The 19,451-nt window shown below is 36.6% G+C and overlaps 1 long non-coding RNA gene across 1 annotated transcript in view; it reads left to right on the top strand.

Annotated features, from left to right (window-relative positions):
• The window catches only part of LOC141547813 (uncharacterized), a 51,665-nt gene extending 32,572 nt beyond the window's left edge, over nucleotides 1-19,093 (top strand). The window contains exon 3 of the long non-coding RNA XR_012483634.1: nucleotides 18,766-19,093. This is a non-coding gene — a long non-coding RNA (uncharacterized LOC141547813). The remainder of the gene's footprint in view (nucleotides 1-18,765) is intronic.
• The last annotated feature ends 358 nt before the right edge of the window (nucleotides 19,094-19,451 follow it).

Here is a 19,451-nt window from a genome sequence, read left to right as displayed (position 1 = left end):
CACTGTCTGTTTTTCTCTGTCTCTCCTTGACCCTCCTCCATCTCCCTGCCTCTGGCATCACTATGGCTATCCATCCTACTTCAACCTCTCCTTATCCCCAATAAAAAACAAAGATAATGAAAGAGTGAGGCAGGAGGAGAAGTCGTTCTTACCAATAAATAGTGAAACAAAATAAATCCAAACTAGCTATATCTGAAAACATATGTCTCTGTACCTTCTGTCCATCATCACTCTGTCAGAAGGTAGAAATCATATTTCATCACAGCTTGTCTGGAGATATGATATATCACATCACTGACCAGAATTCTTAAGTCTTTCAGAGATACTTACTTTCCAATGTTGCTTTCCAGTTGTTCTCCTGATTCCCCTGACTTCAGCCTGCAAGTTCATACTATCCAAGATTCATTTCTGATATCCAGTACATTTCCATACCACAATTTGATCAGTCATCCCCCACTTATCTAAGAGGCAATCTAAGGTTCCCTTCAAATTTCAATTCTTTAATTCCCCCTCCTCACCTCATTTTATCCTCCCTTTGAGGATCAAATATGAATAAGAGCCTCAAAGGAAAAGGTGGTTGAATAGAAAGAACATAAGTCAAGTAGTTAGGATGTGGGGTTCAAAACTTAGTTCCACTATTTACTAGCTGCATATTGTATTTTATTTCAGTCATATCCAGCTCTTCATGACCCCACTTAGAGTTTTCTTGGCAAGGATACTGGAGCACTTGGCCATTTCCTTCTCCAGCTCATTTATAGATGAGGAAATTGAGGCAGAATGAAATGGGTTATCCAGGGCATACAGCTAATAAGTGTCTGAGACCTGATTTGAAATCAGGTCTTCTAGATTTCAGGAATCTTCTTGACTCCAAACCCAGTGCTCTATCCAGTATGTGTTCAACTGCCCATTGTGTTTATTTTATATCCAGAATTGTGCTACATGCATTGGGGACATATTAAAGAATGCTTGATTTTTTTATCAGGAGATCTTGACCAAAACAGATAAAAATCTATGAACATCTGCTTGTCTTGTTTTTGTAAATAATTTTCCACAAATCTCATAGAGAAGTTCCTCACCACCCCAACATACTGGAGACCTTCCTCTATTTCTTCCAACATCTGGAGAGCTGTAGTTTATGATTCTGGCTTATTATCTGGTGTCTCACTGTGTGGTCAGCTCACTTACTTTATGTTTTTTTTTTTGTACCATTTCAAGCAAGCAATTCATCATTGGTAATACCCAATTGTCTTTTTAGGCCTAAAGTTTCTATTACACATCCTTGGAAGGGCACAAAATAAAATGTAAAATGTTATGTCTGATTTAAAGAGACTATCATCCAGGGAAGGAGACAAAGTCAATATACCTAAAATTCAAAGGATATATTTATTTTAGAACATTATTTTACGACACACCAATATTTTATGACTTCAAAGGATCTGTGATCTCATTGGTAACAACCACTCTAACCAGTGAAATAGAATACAGTCATACCTTTAGAAGACAGTCTTCATAAGGCTCTGTGGAAAAAAGAAAAAAATATATATGTATGTGTATATATATATATATATATATAAAATCAATCAATGGACATGATTCTCCAAGCATATCTAGGTTAATCTTTAGATGATATGCATATTGATAGAATTGGTAGAATTGGTCTGAGATTTTGCTCTATTCGCATACTATTTATCACTGATTATGATCTATAATATAGTCTTTCCATGTTTTATATCTCTAGGATTTGAATATCAGGCTTACTCCATTTAGAAGGGATTTGTAATGCTAGGATGGTATTTAAAAACTAGATATTAATGTTTTCAGAACTGCTGGTTTCAAAATTACTCTGACAGTTTTATCTTCCTTCATTCTCCCAGGACATAAGATCCTAATCATATTTGTTTGTTTTTCAATTATTTTATATACTTATTGCAAAGATCATTTCAAAAAAATCAGAAATGTTACATAAGCCTTAGTTTTTGTATTGCAGTGATAAGTTTTGTTTTGATAATAAAGCTAAATTCATAAACAAATCACCCACAAAGTACATTCTTCAAAAGCCATTAAGTAAAAACACATACAAAGTAATTAATTTCAATGAGATAATACCAAAGCAACTAGATGATACAGTAAATAGAGCATCTGGCCTAGAGTCAGAGTGACTCATCTTCCTGAGTTCAAATCTGGTCTCAGACTATATGACCATGAACAAGTTATTTATCTCTATTTGCCTCAATTTCTTCATCTGTGAAATGAACTGGAGAAGGAAAAATTTTTTTGATATTTCTTTTCTTTTATTTTTTATTAATTTTTATAATTATAACATTTTCTTTTACAGTACATATGCATAGATATTATTTTACAACATTATCCCTTTTGTTCCAAGTTTTTCCCTTCCTTCCCTCCACCCCCTCCCCCAGATGGCAGGCATTCCCATACATATTGAATATCTTATAGTATATCCTAGGTAGAATATGTACAGAACCGAATTTTGTTGTTGTTGCTGTTGCAAAGGAATAATCTGGGAAGAAAAACAAAAAAACAAACAAACAAAAAATGCTCACAGTTTACACTCATTTCCCAGTGTTCCTTTTCTGGATGTAGCTGATTCTGTCCATCATTGATCAATTGGAATTGGATTAGCTCTTCTCTATGTTGAAGATATCCACTTCCATCAGAATACCTCTTCATACAGCATTGAAGTGTACAGCGATCTTCTGGTTCTATTCATTTTACTCAGCATCAGTTGATGTAAGTCTCTCCAAGCCTCTCTGTATTCCTCCTGCTGGTCATTTCTTACAGAACAATAATATTCCATAACATTCATATACCATAATTTACCCAACTATTCTCCAATTGATGGACATCCATTCATTTTCCAGTTTCTAGCCACTATGAAAAGGGCTGCCACAAACATTTTGGCACATACAGGTCCCTTTCCCTTTTTTAGTATTTCCTTGGGATATAAGCCCAGTAGTAGTATGGCTGGGTCAAAAAGTATGCACATTTTTTTTTTAATTTTTTTTTATTATATATATATATATTTTATAATATTATCCCTTGTATTCATTTTTCCAAATTACCCCCCCTCCCTTATTCCCTCCCCCCGACGACAGGCAATACCATACATTTTACATGTGTTACAATATAGTCTAAGTACAATACATGTGTGTGAATATCATTTTCTTGTTGCACAATAAACATTAGAATCCGAAGGTACATGCAACCTGGGCAGACAGATATTAGTGCTAACAATTTACATTCCCCTCCCAGTGTTTCTTCTCTGGGTGTATCTACCTCTGTCCATCATTGATCAACTGGAAGTGAGTTGGATCTTCTTTATGTTGAAGATTTCCACTTCCATCAGAATACATCCTCATACAGTATCGTTGTTGAAGTATACAGTGATCTTCTGGTTCTGCTCATTTCGCTCAGCATCAGTTGATTTAAGTCTCTCCAACCCTCTCTGTATTCCTCCTGCTGGTCATTTCTTACTGAGAAAGTATGCACATTTTGATAACTTTTTAGGCATAATTCCAGATTGTTCTCCAGAATGATTGGATTCTTTCACAACTCCATCAACAATGCATCAGTGTCCCAGTTTTCCCACAGCCCCTCCAACATTCATCGTTATTTGTTCCTGTCATCTTAGCCAATCTGAAAGGTGTGTAATGATATCTCAGAGTTGTCTTAATTTGCATTTCTCTGATCAATAGTGATTTGGAACACTCATATGAGTGGAAATAGTTTTAATTTCATCATCTGAAAATTGTCTGTTCATATCCTTTGACCATTTATCAATTGGAAAATGGCTTGATTTCTTATAAATTAAAGTCAATTATCTGTATATTTTGGAAATGAGGCCTTTATCAGAACCTTTAACTGTAAAAATGTTTTCCCAATTTGTTACTTCCCTTCTAATCTTGTTTGCATTAGTTTTGTTTGTGCAGAAAATTTTTAATTTGGTATAATCAAAATTTTCTATTTTGTGATCAATAATGGTCTCTAGTTCTCCCTTGGACACAAATTCCTTCCTCCTCCACAAGTCTGAGAGGTAAACCATCCCATGTTCCTCCAATTTATTTATGATTTCGTTCTTTATGCCTAAATCTTGGACCCATTTTGATCTTATCTTAGTATGTGGTGTTAAATGTGGGTCCATGCCTAATTTCTGCCATACTAATTTCCAGTTTTCCCAACAATTTTTGTCAAATAATGAATTCTTATCCCAAAAGTTGGGATCTTTGGGTTTGTCAAACACTAGATAGCTATTTTTATTCACTACCTTGCCCTATGAACCTAACCTATTCCACTGATCAACTAGTCTATTTCTTAGCCAATACCAAATGGTTTTGGTGACTGTTGCTTTATAATATATTTCTAGATCAGGTACAGCTAGACCACCTTCATTTATTTTTTTTTTTCATTACTTCCCTGGAAATTCTTGACCTTTTGTTGTTCCATATGAATTCTGTTGTTATTTTTTTCTAGGTCATTAAAATAGTTTCTTGGGAGTCTGATTGGTATAGCACTAAATAAATAGATTAGTTTAGGGAGTATTGTCATCTTAATTATATTCGCTCAGCCTATCCAAGAGCACTGAATGTCTTTCCAATTATTTAAATCTGACTTTATTTTTGTGGGAAGTGTTTCGTAATTTTGCTCATATAATTCCTGAGTCTCCTTTGGTACATATATTCCCAAATATTTTATACTATCGACCATTATTTTGAATGGAATTTCTCTTTGTATCTCTTGCTCTTGGATTGTGTTGGTAATGTATAAAAATGCTGAGGATTTATGTGGATTTATTTTGTATCCTGCAACTTCGCTAAAATTCTGAATTATTTCTAATAGCTTTTTAGCAGAGTCTTTGGGGTTCTCTAAGTATACCATCATGTCATCTGCAAAGAGTGATAGTTTGATTTCCTCATTTCCTATTCCAATTCCTTGAATCTCTTTCTCAGCTCTTATTGCCGAGGCTAACATTTCTAGTACTGTATTGAATAGTAATAGTGATAGTGGGCAACCTTGCTTCATTCCTGATCATACTAGGAAAGGTTCTAGTTTATCGCCATTACATATGATGTTTACTGACGGTTTTAAATATATGCTCGTTATTATTTTAAGGAATATGGAGAAGGAAATTTTGAACCACTATAGTATATTTGCCAAGAAAACCTTAAATGGATTCACAAAGAGTGAGACACAACTGAAAAATGACTAACAAAAAACTTAAACCAATTTTCTCTATAGTAATTAACCAGACTTTTGTTGACATTTAATGTTGTTTTAGTTAATTTATCTTCAGACACTGTGTATCTTATTTTTTAAGCTCTTTTTACTTTGGTATTATTTAATACAAATCTTCCTATGTCCCTTTCAATTTTTAAAATTTGTCCTTCTTTAGGGCACAGAAATATGATTGAATTTTTATACCACAATTTGTTCAGCCATTAATCAATAGTTGGGCACATAGTTGATTTTCAACAGAGTATCTCTATTGAATATTTAGTATTTTTGGATTTTAATAACAATAATATCTTCTTGATGCATAAACTCAGTCAAGGAAGATCAAGATTAAAGATCATGAAAATTTTTGTAGAATATTATACAAAACAACTTCAATTACGTAAAAAAAATTTAAATTGCATAAAAACAATAAAGGCAAATCTAACAGAAAATAAAAATACACAGATTAGAGAGAGATCTTTGTTTTAACATCTCTGTTATAAGTCTGTTGTTGTTTTTTGTCCTTAGTGCTTAAAGAGTATAAAAGACATCACAATGCTAGAGATAAGGTACAGTGTATATTAGACTGATAATAGAAAGAAATCACAATCTTCTAAAATTAAGAGCCTTTCTTTAACATATAGACAAAGGATATGAACAGTTTTCAAAAGAAAAAAATATACACTATCAACAAATATAAAAAAATGATTTTTAAACAATCCCTGTCATTTTAAAGAGTCTAAATCCCTACTAGTAAGAGAAATGAAAATTAAAAATGCTAAAGTATTCCTTTCCCCTGTCACATAAGCAAAGATAGAAAATTAAATGTTGAGAGAAAATGAACTTACAAATCACTTCTAATAAAACTCTTAGCTTTACTATTTTGAAAATCAATTTGTAGTTATGAAAGAAAAGTTATTAGATTATCTTTAAAATAAATCCAAGGATTTTAACTAGTCTGGCTAATGAAAAAAGAGTAAATAATTTACCACTGTCAGAAATCTAAAGGTCCAATCTTTTGAAAGAAAGCATATCGGGAAAAAGCTACCTATTAGAACTTGATGATGTATTAAGTGGTTTATAAGAAGATTCCTTCCCTTGTTGAAATTTTATAAATATCTCAATCAAGAATGGTCTTTTTTTTTGGGGGGGGGAGGGATGATGAATAGTATTTATTTTTCAATTATATGTAAAGATATTTTTTCAAAATTCATTTTTGTAAGATTTTGAATTCCAATTTTTTTCTTTTTCCCACTCTCACATCCCCCTCTTTAAGACAGCAATCAAATATTCATTATACAAGTGCAACCATGTAAACATATTTCCACATTAGTCATGTTGTGATGGAAAAAACAGAACAAAAGAAGAAAGTCACAATTTTTTAAGTGAAAATAGCCATTCCTCAATTGATTGGCAGCCCCTCAATTTCCAATTTTCTGCTACCACAAAAAGAGCTGCTGTAAATATTTTGTATATGTAGGTCCTTTTCCCTTTTTATGATAATATATTTATGTTTGTATACTTATATACATATGTGTATAAATATATATATGTATATACACACACATATATGTATATGTATATGTACATATACATATATACGTGTGTACAAATATATGTGTATATACACACATATGTGTACATATGCATGTATACATATATGTGTGTATATACATATATATATATATATACATATACATATATATAAATAATATATAGGTATTGTTGGATCAAACAGTATACATATAAGTTGCAAACTGCTCTCTAGAATGGTTGGATCAGAAGAACAGTATTCCTCAATCTAAGAGTGGCTACTGGATCTTCATTTCCTCAAAAGAATCTACCACTCTTTCTGGCTTCCTTCAAAACTCATAGCTTCCAAACATAGCTTCTTCCTCCACTTTTGAAGTTTTTTACAACATGGTTGCAACCAATCTTTCCTAGCTTAATTGACCTTGCTCCCCCTTCACTCAATAATCTGGCCAAACAGTGCTGTTTTTGATTTTTGAATTTGATGCTGGCTTGTGTATGGTAGAAATCCTAGTCTCAGATACACCTCCATTGACTATGACCCAAATCCCTGGGAGCATATATACTCTTTACTCTTTTTTTAAGTATCACCATAGCTCTCTGGTATCACCTGGCCTTCAGGAAATAATGCCATCAACTGCTAGTAGACAAGAGCTGTTATTAGTAAATATATAAGGAAAGCCCTGAAAAATTAGATCCATATACATAATGTTTGAATATCAATGATATCTCCCTTCAGAGTCCTTAAGAATTTCGGTCTGTGAATGGAATAGAGAATTGCCATTATTAAGTTTTCTGATGGAGGATATAGCTGGCTTTTGGAGACTGTTTCTAATTACAGGACTCCTTCAAAGTCCTATAGGTTCAGTGTTAGGTTTAGTATTAGTGTGTGGTATTGATATCCAAAAGCAGGACACAAGATTTGCTTATCTCTGCATAGGTCAGCTCTGGTTCATAATGGAAGTCAATTAGTTGACTAGTAAAAGATAGTTTACATTTACGATCTGTCAGTTATGGAAGTTCTTTCACTCATTGTATGTGCCCAAAGGTCTGAGCATTTATAACACAATTCCCTATTACATGTACAAAATATTTAAATACAACTATAGTTTGGAAAAGAGAGCACTAACAATCTGGAAGATCAGGAAATAATTCATACAATAATATTTGAACTGCATCTTAAAAAGAGAGGCAGTCTATGATTTAGAGATCAGGAGAAAATTGATTCCAAATATAATTGATGGCTGATGCAAAAAAAAATTGAAAAAGGAGATGAAAATGGAGTGAGCATGAGGAAGAGAGAAGTCAGTTTGGCTGGATCAGAAATTCAAGCAAGGCAGTAATGTTTGTTTTTGTTTTTTGTTTTTTGTTTTTTTAACTAAAGCTTTTTAATCTTCAAAATATATGCATGGATAATTTTTCAACATTGACTCTTACAAAACTTTGCATTCCAAATTCTCCCTTCTTTCCCCCTGAAATACCTCAGTTTCCCCGCCTCAGTTTCCCTGAATTGTAATACCTCAGTTTCCCTGCAATAGTCTCCCTGAATATCTCAGTTTCTCAGAGTTAGAGATCCTCCCCCCCACCCCCGCTTCTTGACCATTAGGATTAAGATAATTAGGACTGCAGAGCTCTGTCCACTCTGCCATTCCAAAGAGTCACAAAACTCCAGATGGTTTATCTCAAATTCCTAGATGGCAACGCTCTATCTTTCCTGGCCCAGACTTCCTATCTCTGGCTTTACCACCTTCTTCACTCTCAACTTATCAGAATTTATCTGAAATTGGGATTTATGAGATATTTCTCTCCCCTTGCCTTTGTTTCCCTGATTGTTGGAGCCCTATAAAAGTCTCTGGAATTAATTGCTAGAGGCTGGATCCTTTGAGACAAGAGTCCCATCCTGTTGATTAGTCAAACCTTTCCACTAATAAAATATTAAAACTTTCTAATCTTTGTCTTGGTTCAGTTTCCCTGGCATTACATTTCTGGAGGCCCCTTGCCTGTAACTCCCCTTGGAATCCTCTTCTTCCAGTCAGGAAGCCTAGGTCTGCAGACCCGGTTCAGGATCTTAGGGTGGTAAACAAACGGGTTGAAATTATCCATCCCACAGTTCCTAACCCATACACCCTGCACAGCCTGTAACCTCCCAGTCATATTGTATATACTGTCCTTGACCTCAAGGATACTTTCTTTTCTCTACCCCTTGTGCCAGTTAGTCAATCTCTATTTGTTTCCAGTAGATAGATTCCCCAGGGGAAATTCTCAAGGCAGCTCACTTGGACTAGGCTGCCACAGGATTTCAAAAACTCCCCACCTTGTTTGATGAAGTTCTCCATCTGGATCTCCAACCCTTTTGCAGAGAACATCTTGTTGCTCCCTTGTCTGGTATGTTGACGGCCTTCTCTTTGCAGCCCCCGATGAGTCCCTTTGCTTGCAAGCAGCCCTTGTCCTTTTGCAATTCCATCAATCCCTTGGCTACTGGGTTTCTGCTAAGAAGGCTCAGCTTTGCCTCCTCAAGGTCTCTTATCTGGGGCACCATTCCCTGTCTTCTGAACTTATCTTATCTATCCCAGTCCTTTCCACTAAAAAGCAGATCTGCAAATTCCTGGGGACAGCTGGTTATTGCTGCCTTTGGATTCCCTCCTTTGCTGAGATAGCAAAATCCCTTTATTCTGTCACAGCTGGACTGGGTCCCCTTGTCTGGGGTCTTCCTGAACAAGCTGCTTTGATCACCTCAGGACTGCCCTCAGCAAGGCCCCTGTTCTACTTCTCAATCTTTTCATGGCACTAGCTAGAGGTGTTGTAAAGGGAGTTCTCATTCAAATGCTTGGCCCTTGGTGTCCTGTCACCTAGTTCCTTATCTCTCCAAGGGCTTGAATTCGACAACAGCTGGGTAACTGCCCTGTCTAAGGGCTGTGGCAGCGACCTCCCTCCTGGTGAAGGAAGCTGATAAGCTTTTCTTGGGTCTCTTTCTATCTCTGCCCCTCACTCTATTGAGGTTCTCCTCAGGTCCACCCCTGACCAATGGCTTTCTAACATGCTCATCACCCACTATCAGGCTCTGCTTCTGGATCACAATTTTCTCCAAATCGTCTGCCCTGATCCCTGCCACCTTGCTCCCACATCCTTGTTCTCACCCTGCCCCCCTGCATGACTGCTTCTAGCCCCTTGATGAGCCCCAGTCAGTACCATCCGACATTTCAGACACCCCACTGGAAAACCCTGACCTGATTCTTTTTACAAACAGGAAAAGTTTTGTTTTGGGGGACACCTGTGTTTCTGGGGCAGCAGTGGGAGACTATCCCTCTCTCTCCTGGGTCTTCTGCTCATAAAGCTTATCTCATTTCCTGATTCACATCCTATATAGCAGAAGGGAAGTTGGCTAACATATTCAAGGACAGGCGTTAGGCTTTCACCACAGTCCATATCCATAAAAAAGGGGATTACTGACCTCCGCTGGTAAAGAAATCAAGAATATGGTAGAGATACTTTCCTTACTAGACTCTGTTGGTTGCCCCTCTCTGTTGTTATTATCTTCTGTCCAGGTCACTGATCCAAGGAGACAATGGAAGCAATGGAAATTCAGCAGCCGAGCACATGGCCACCTCCCCCCCTTCTTCCCTGCCCCTCGCCATCCCCCCCCCACACCTGTGCCTGTGTACTCTCCTTCCAAAGATTCCTTTGCTTTCAAAAACAAGGGAAAGAGGGAGGGCCCTTTGTGGTCCATGGAAGACAAAATTTTTATTCCACAGGCATTGAGCAGATTGATGGTGAAGAACTTACATGATTTTACTCATTTGGGTGAAGAGAAAATGTATCAGCTATTGAGCAGATATTATGTAAAAGATGTCAGCTAACTGATCAGAAGTTATATTTATAGATGTAATACCTACATCCAAATAAATGCAAAAAGAATTAAAGAGGCCCGTGTGGGAATCAGGCTTAAGGGACATACCCCAGGGGAGAGATGGGAGGTAGATTATACTGAGATACAGCCATCAACAGCTGGGTACAAATACCTGTTAGTTTTTGTAGATACCTTCTCAGAATGGACAGAAGCCTTCCCCACATGAAATGAAATGGCTCTCACAGTGATGAGAAAGATACTAAATGAACTAATGGGTATTTTGTTCTCCCAGGGACCATAGAGTCTGATAATGGCCCTGCCTTTGTTACAAAACATCACAGGGTATCAGCAAGGCACTTGGGATAGAATGGATTGACCATAGAGTTCTGGACTAGTGGAAAGAATGAGTTGAACACTTAAAAATTCCTTACAAAGCTTGTCCTAAAAACCCAAAGCTCCTGGGTCTTATTACTGCCATTAGCATTGCTTAGAAGTAGATGCACCCCCAACAGATTGGGTTTAATTCCTTTGAAATTGAAACCACCACCTATCCTTCCTTTGATTAGAGAGGACATAACTGTGGAAATCTCTAACTCCTCCCTTATCAAGTTCCTATAGGCCCTGCAGAAAACCCAGAAAGACATTTCACATCTCGTCCAAGAGGCTCTTCCTGTCCCTGTTGCTGAACCTGCTCATCCATTCCAGCCTGGTGATGCAGTCCTGATAAAGAAATTTTCTTTTACAATTAAAAAAAATTATTAAAGCTTTTTATTTACAAAACATATGCAAGGGTAATTTTTCAGCATTGACTCTTGTGAAACTCTGTTCCAAATTATCCCCTCCTCCCCCCCTCCCCTAGATAGCAGGTAGTCCAATAATATTAAATATGTTAAAGTGTATGTTAAATCCAATATATTATACATATGTATACAGTTATTTTGCTGCACAAGAAAAATCAGATCAAGAAGAAAAAAAAAAAAGAAAAACTGAGAAAGAAAACATGATAAAGAAATTTTCTACCACCAGCCTTGAACCCCAGTGGAAAGGACTTCATACTGTGATCCTCACCATGTCTACCACTGTAAAGGTTGAGTCTATCCCTGCCTGGATCCATTACAGCAGATTACAGCCAGTAGTCACCACAGAATGCAAAGCAGAAATTAGTGAAGACCCCCTGAAACTGAGACTGGTCCACTCCTCTGGTCATTGGTTCCCCTGAATCCCAACTGGACCTATGAGAAACATTGGGTGGCAAATCCTGGGAGGTTTAGTCCTCGTATCCATTGCTTTCTTACTACTGTTTGTGATCACCCGATTTGTCTGCACAGGATAACCTCGTCCCTTAAGGGTTCCCTCTCAAATTTTCTCCAGAAGTGTAATTCCAGAGCCATTTCCCTAGTTCTCCTCCTCCTCCCTCTGCTTCACAAAGCCTCAGGAAACCCACATGCCCCAAGACTCACATGGACAATGACTTTTAGAGACCTGGAGGGAGATCCCTCCTTTTCTGTCCCCCGTACTACTCAGGTCTAGAACCTCGATGACAGTAGATCCCACCCTGGCTCCCTGCTCCCACTTGAGAGCCCCTATGGCTCCTCCTATGCCTCAATGCCAGGTGGTACTCACTCCCAGGGAATGACTCCTTCAAGATGATCATCCAAACCTTTGATCAGCAGACCCAGACCACTCTGCAAACCCTTCCACATTATCCTAACTATCCAACAACTACCCCACCAAAAGTGGGAGAGGTCCTGAAGGTTGACCCTTTGTTCCCGGTCAGGTAGCAGTTTTAAGTTCAGCCATTACCTTCTAGTTCAATGTATAGATGCACTCCCCTCAGAGGGCCTCTGGCTGCCTTACTAGTCCCTCCTAGAACATCAGCCCTGGTTGACCCCATTCGGCCAACACCATTCCTGACACCACTGGACCTTGCCCTGGTCCAAAATCCCTTTATCCTTTCTGAGTCATTGGCTCCAGCTGACAGCCCCCTAACTCCTTTGGTCCCCACTTAGCTCTGAACCCCTTTATCTTGTTGGGATCGCCCTGGCAGACTCAGTTCCTGGGACCACTTCTCAATCTACCTGTTTTTAAGAACAACCAAAAATCACCCTTGGAAATCTGTAAGGCACAGACACCTGTCTGGTGACTGCTTCCATGAGTCTTTCTGACCTGCTCCTCCCATCCTGTAACCCTGGCTCCTTAATCAACATTTCAGCATCCTTCAAGGATGTTGCAGTCTGGTTCAGGCCCCTGAAGGTTCATGATTTGCCAGCTGTGATGACCTGACTAAGTGTGCTCAGAAATCTGGATCATTTCTATATCCTGGTAGCGGTGTTTCCCAGGCTAAGTGTTCTTCTAGGAGGGGACGAACGGAGCCATTTTTGGTCCCATTTTTCTCTGTTGGAGTTTATCATACAGAAACGTGCTCTGCCCTTCCTTCCCCTCATAGTAGGGCTCAGGCTGGAGAGTACCACAGCCCTTAAGCACGGAGCCCTCCTGAGGGGCAGTTCTGGGTATGCTATTAAGTGTGCAAATGACCACAGAATTAACTCAGATTGAATCATCCTTCTTGAAAGTGGAAACCCAGGTTGATTCCCTGGCTAGCTGGTGCTCCAAAACCACAGGCGCTTGACCTGTTATTCTTGCAATGAGGGGATCTTTGTGCTTCCCTAAATGAAGAATGTTGCTTTTACACTAACAACTCTGGGATAATAAGGGAATGTCTGGCTCTGGTCCATAAGAATCTTGAGTCTAGATGACTGGAGCAGCATCAGGAAAGTAACTGGTACCAGTCTCTGTTTAACTCATCCCCATGGCTAACCATCCTTCTTACATCCCTTAGAGGGTTATTGTTTCTCCTTCTCCTTGCCCTCATCATAGGTTCTTGAACCATTTCAAATCTTGTCCATTTTATCCACTACCAGGTATAGTCAATCAAAATCATGGTGATAAAACCTTCTAGATATCTAGGGGAATCTGGTTCAATGATTTTAATATCCAGGAGAGAGAGAATGGAATGAAATACCTTAGTGTTTCTGCCTCAGCTTCCCTGAATTGTAATACCTCAGTTTCCCTGAATTGTAATACCTCAATTTCCCTGCATTAGTTTCCTTGAATTATAATATCTCAGTTGCCCTGAGTTAGTATGCTATATTCTCCTCCCCCATTCCTGATCATTAGGATTGAGATAATTAGGGCTGCAGAGCTCTGGCCACTCTGGCATTCCAAAGAATCATAAAACTTCAGATGGTTTATCTCAAATACCTAGATAGCACCCTCCATCTTTCCTGGCCTATACTTCCCATCTCCTTCTTGACCACCTTCTTCACTCCCAATTTATCAGAATTTATAGTCCTTTCTGAAATTAGGATTTACTAGATGTTTCTCCCCCATTGACTTTGTTTCCCTAATAGTTGGAGCTCTATAAAAGTCTCTGGAATTAATTGCTAGAGGCTGAGTGCTTTGAGACAAGAGTCCCATCCTGCCAACTAGTCAAACCTCTCCACTAATAAAATATTAAAACCCTCTAATCTCTGTCTTGCCTCCGTTTCTCCAGCATTATACCCTCACCCTTTTCCCCTAGATGGCAGGAAATCCAATATATGTGAAATATGTTTAAAATATGTATTAAATCCAATATATGCGTACATATTTATGCATTAATCTTGCTGCACAAGAAAAGTCAGATCAAAAAAGAAAAAAAATGAGAAAGAAAACAAAATGCATAGGAACAACAACAAAAAGAGTGAAAACACTCTGTTGTGAACCACACTTAGTCCCCACAGTCCTATCTCTGGGTGTAGATGGCTCTATCACAAGACCATTGGAACTGGTCTGAATCATCTCATTGTTGGAAGGAGTCACATTCATCAGAACTGATCATTGTATAATCTTCTTGTTGCTATGTACAATGATCTCCTGATTCAATGAAATTTGGAAAGATAAGTTGGGACCTGATTGTGAAGGGCTTTAAGAACTAAACAGAAAAGTTTATATTTGATCATAGGGTCAAGATGAAGCCTCTGGAATTGACTTGAGTAGGTGAGTCATATAATCAGATCTGCCCTGAAGAAAAAGTGCTTTGACAAAAGCATGCAGGAAAAGAATAGTGTCAGAGAGAACAGGCTAATGCAATAGTCCAGGAAAAGGTAATAAGAGCTTGAATTATAATAGTTATTTGATTAGAGAGAAAAGGGAAAGCATTTGAGAGATATTATAGAGAACTAAATTATAAAGTATATCAATAATAATATAATATTACATGACAGCAGCAATTCTCAAATGAAATGGATTTTTTTCATCATTTTTTTTTACACTTTTAAACTTGATTCTGAGAAAAGGGCAACAGATTCCATAAAACTGACAAAGTGGGCCACACACACACACACACACACACACACACAAAACACAATTGTGAAGACCTCTTGCCCTATGTAGCACTCATTTTGAGTTTTTCAGAGAAAGTAGCATGCTAAGTCTTGTTGCCATATATCAACACTGATAAACTGTATCGAGAAGATAGGTCTTAGTTTTCATGAGATTTTAGGAGTCAGTAAAAAAAAAAAAAAAAAAAGTTTTTCATAATCCCCAAAGCAATCCATCTCATTCTCCTTTTTCTGTTCAATTCTGGATCACATTCACTATCCATTTGCATTGCAAGGCCTAGATGTGCATTCAGTTGGATAAACACTATAGGTAATCCATGCAGATGCATGTTAAAATCCTACTTCCCCCTCTTCTTAATCCAGTTCATGTCCCTTCTCTAATTTGCCAACTGATATTTCCTACAGACAAAAATTACTCAAGTAATTAAATGCAGAAGTGCAGTCAGAGATGTTGAATTTTCCATTATTTTAATTGTAGTCTTGGCTCATCCCCCCCTATAAACAAGTGAATTTCAAGTGAAATGAAAACTGTTAAGATTTGCTATGAGGTAGGAAAAAAAGAAGTTTTTACAAAGCAGATGGAAAATAGAAATCTTAACATTTTAGGAATTTTTTCCTCTTTCTCAAGGACTGATTTCTTTAAAATGCATGACATTTTATATTCTGACCTACTACGATCTCAAGAAAAAAAGCACAGCGCTGATCATTTTTTGACAATTTCACAACTCCTGTCAACAAAAGATAGAGATTTAGAATAAGGAGAACAGTGATGAATATGAGGTAAGAAAACCTGAGTTTGAATTCTAGTTCTTCTTCTCCATGATGCTGGGAGAATTACTTCACATCATATTATAAAGTAAGTGTGCTTTATCAGATGATCTCTAATAATATTCTTACTTCTGTAAATCTGTAATCAAAAAAGTACTGATCTCCATGCCATTAGTGCCCCATTAGCCAAGAATTAGACAAGATTAGAATCCATAGGAGAGATGAATGCTTACTGTTAGAATAGAAGGCTAGAATGAATAAAGTAAATCTAGATAAGAAATGTTCACTGACTGACAGAAAATTTGGTGGATTTGACATCTTGATGAGGGTGTTCCTTTCAGTGTTGCAGATGATTATCTCACAAAACCTTTCTATATTGGGCTACTCTTGTTTATGTCCTGCCAAAATCCTCTATAGTAGGTACACCCAACATACCGAGGACCCTTCTTTAGCTCTTTCAAAATTCTATCTATACCAAAAAATTTTATCACTGTTTTTGGACCTTCTCTATCTACTCAAATGGAAAGATTTAAAACTTGATAAAACATGTATCAATTGAGTCAAGAAAATAAGACAAGAAAATGAAGAAAAAGCAAACAGAACACGTAAAGGAAGAGAAATGCAAAGGTGGATTTTCAGTCCTGAGAAAGGGAGAAGACCTTTCTGGTATAGTCACACTGGGGAGCCCCAAAGAAGGTGGAAAAGAGAGAGGTGGAAGACTGAAGGTCACAGGATTGCTGATTTAAAAGTGAAAATATACCTCAGAGGTATCTAATCCAACTCCTTTATAGAAGAGCCCTCCTCCAGGTTAAGTGTCTCGCCTAAGGACACAGAGGTAGCAAGTGAGAGGGGTGAGGACTCAAATCAAGGTCCTCTGACTTCACATCCAATGCTCTCCCTCCCCACCCCTCATAATCCTGTTGTTGCTGGGATCAGGCAGAAAGTGGAAGCCCGAGATTAAGCAAATCCTGGTATCCTTGCCTTACAGCTCTCAGATTCTCTCAACTTCTCACACAATTTTGTCAATGTGTCTGCCACATTGATCAGTTCAGAAGTCCTATCCTTACAAATTCTGAATTAAGGATAAGATACTCCCAATTTTCTCTTCAGAATATCAGCATATAAAATATACTGGACTTCCAAACTCATCCAAGTGAATTCAAATAATTTCAAAAACATTCAATAAATCAAAATATCATGAGTCAAAAGGAGGTAAGATGGCTAAACTTTGGCTGTAAGATATACACTACTCCCCATACTATGTTATTTCCCAAAATAAGACACGGTAGCACATTTTATATCAATTGTCAAAAAGCTAAAAGTCATGACATTTTAGTTGGATTTACTCAAAATATTTGAACAATTCCATTGTTATATGCACATGTTCATTTTGACATATAGGGGACAAGTCTGTTCATGCCTTGAAAATGAAAACTGAAATGAAAAGGCAAATATGACAGCTGGGGAGATGAAGTTTTCAAAAGTAACTTGGCAGTCTAGTTCAAGTTAAGACACAAAAAAATGATGTGTCAGTCATATTTTGTAAATCATATTGTCTCTTCCTATTGGTTTATATTTAAAAGATGTTGCATCTTCATTTTTGACCTCCAGTCAGCACTGATACCAAAACTTTTAGCTTTAACTCTTTCTATGATGCTACCCTCTTTCAGCATTTATATCAAACGCTTATTCAAGAGCTATAAAATTCTTTAGTGAACTGAGTCCCCCACTTAAAGAACCAGTAGAAAAGTTTTCAAATGGTTCCTAACGTGGACCCCATAAAGTTGTTTTATCATTATTATATCTATCTTTATATATGTAACTGGATTCCTTTTTTATCACATGTATTTTATTTTATAGATTTAAAAACATGACACAAAAATGGTTGGAAACTATGATTTAAAGGAATAAATATTTGTAAATGGAACAACTTTTTTTTGAAATTTGAATAATTTTCCAGAGCTTTATATGTTTTCAAAGATGAAATTTTCAACTCACCTAATTTTCAGAGATAAAATTTTCTTTTAAAAAGTTCCCAGATCAGTGTATTTGTACTGCCAGCATCACCAATAGGAAGAAAAAAATTCTCATATGATGACATATTGATTACAACTATATATGTATATATATATATAAGCACACATGTGATTACATATATATGTATATATAATGAAACAAAAATGAAAAGTATGAATATTTGAGGTGGATCTTTCTATTTCCATCTCTAAGTTCCTTTCAGATTGTAGAGATTCTTCTAGGATTCAGTCTGGGATTCATTTATATAATGAATACAAACAAACATTCAGTTAACAATTTATTAACATAATTTTTATTAATTAAACATTAAATTAACAACAACAAAATTAAATTAACAATAATTTATTTAAATAATTTCTTATATTCAGAATTGTGGGGTACAGTTAAGAAATGCCTACAGAATGAAAAACTGATCCTCACCTCTTGTAATTAAAAAAATCTAAACATGGATTCTTAAGACACAATGAGAGAATAGTCACAAATTTTGCGTCTGTAATCAGAACCTATTCACACTTTGAGATCCAAAAATCCCATTGCTTGGTCCAAGGAAGTAAAAAATAAAAGAAATATCTCAAACAAAATATTCATAGAAACAACTTTGAGGTAAAAAAAAGTAACTGGAAACAATGTAAATATCTATTGGTTGAAAAAAAATTGTGATAGCTAGAAGTAATTCTATTTCACCATAAGAAATGAATATGAGGAATTCAGAGGAACATGAATAAATTTGAATTGATAGAACTACCCAAATCCAGGAAAACAGTACACATAACTCCAGTTCAATGAAATAAAGTTAGATAGTGACTAAAATTATAACAAACAATCATAGTACCAAAGAAGAAAGAAAGATATATATCTCCCTCTTTTCCCTAGAGGGATGGGAAATTATAGAAATGGAATACTGGATACATGTTAAGACATGGTCACTGTGTTGTATTGTTTTATTTGACTGTTTATTTTCTTTGTTTCCAGGAAGGTCTCATGGCGAAGATAAAGGTGGAACTAGGAAGGAGAGAGGAGAGACAATGGGGTGCATCTAAAATGATTGTGATGTTAATCTTTTATTAAATACACGTTAAAATATATGTTAAATCCAATATATGTAACATATTTATACAATTGTCTTGCCGCACAAGAAAAATCAGATCAAAAAGGAAAGAAAATGAGTAAGGAAAAAAAATGCAAGCAAACAGCAACAAAAAGAATAAGAATGCTATATTGTGACCCACACTCAGTTCCCACAATTCTCTCTCTGGTTGTAGATGGCTCTTTTTGTGATGTAAATCTTTAAAATATATCTATTTAATTAGTGAATGCTTATGATATTCTAAGCACTGTGAGAAGCCTATAAATTATGGCAGTGCACATTCTCAAGGGCCTTAAAGTTTAGGTGAGGTGACAAAACATTGACACATGAAATATTTTAAAACAGAGTTAAGTATCAAGACAAGACCCAAGTGGAAGTGACCCAAAGCAGTATTTTTTTTTATCCAAAGAAAATACTCTTATAGTGACTGCTAATAACTGGAATGTTATCATGAGTCATCAACTCTTACGCTTTCTAGATCATTACTTAATCAATAATTAACAATCTAGACACTGAAAAAATGTTTTTTGAATCCCTTCATGGAACAATCCTATAGATATCTGATTTCTGT

Source organism: Sminthopsis crassicaudata, chromosome 6 (genome assembly GCF_048593235.1).
Source record: "Sminthopsis crassicaudata isolate SCR6 chromosome 6, ASM4859323v1, whole genome shotgun sequence".
In the NCBI taxonomy this organism is placed as follows: domain Eukaryota; kingdom Metazoa; phylum Chordata; class Mammalia; order Dasyuromorphia; family Dasyuridae; genus Sminthopsis; species Sminthopsis crassicaudata.
The sequence above is the reverse complement of the archived record's forward strand: the minus strand, read 5'-3'. Positions and strand labels throughout refer to the sequence as shown.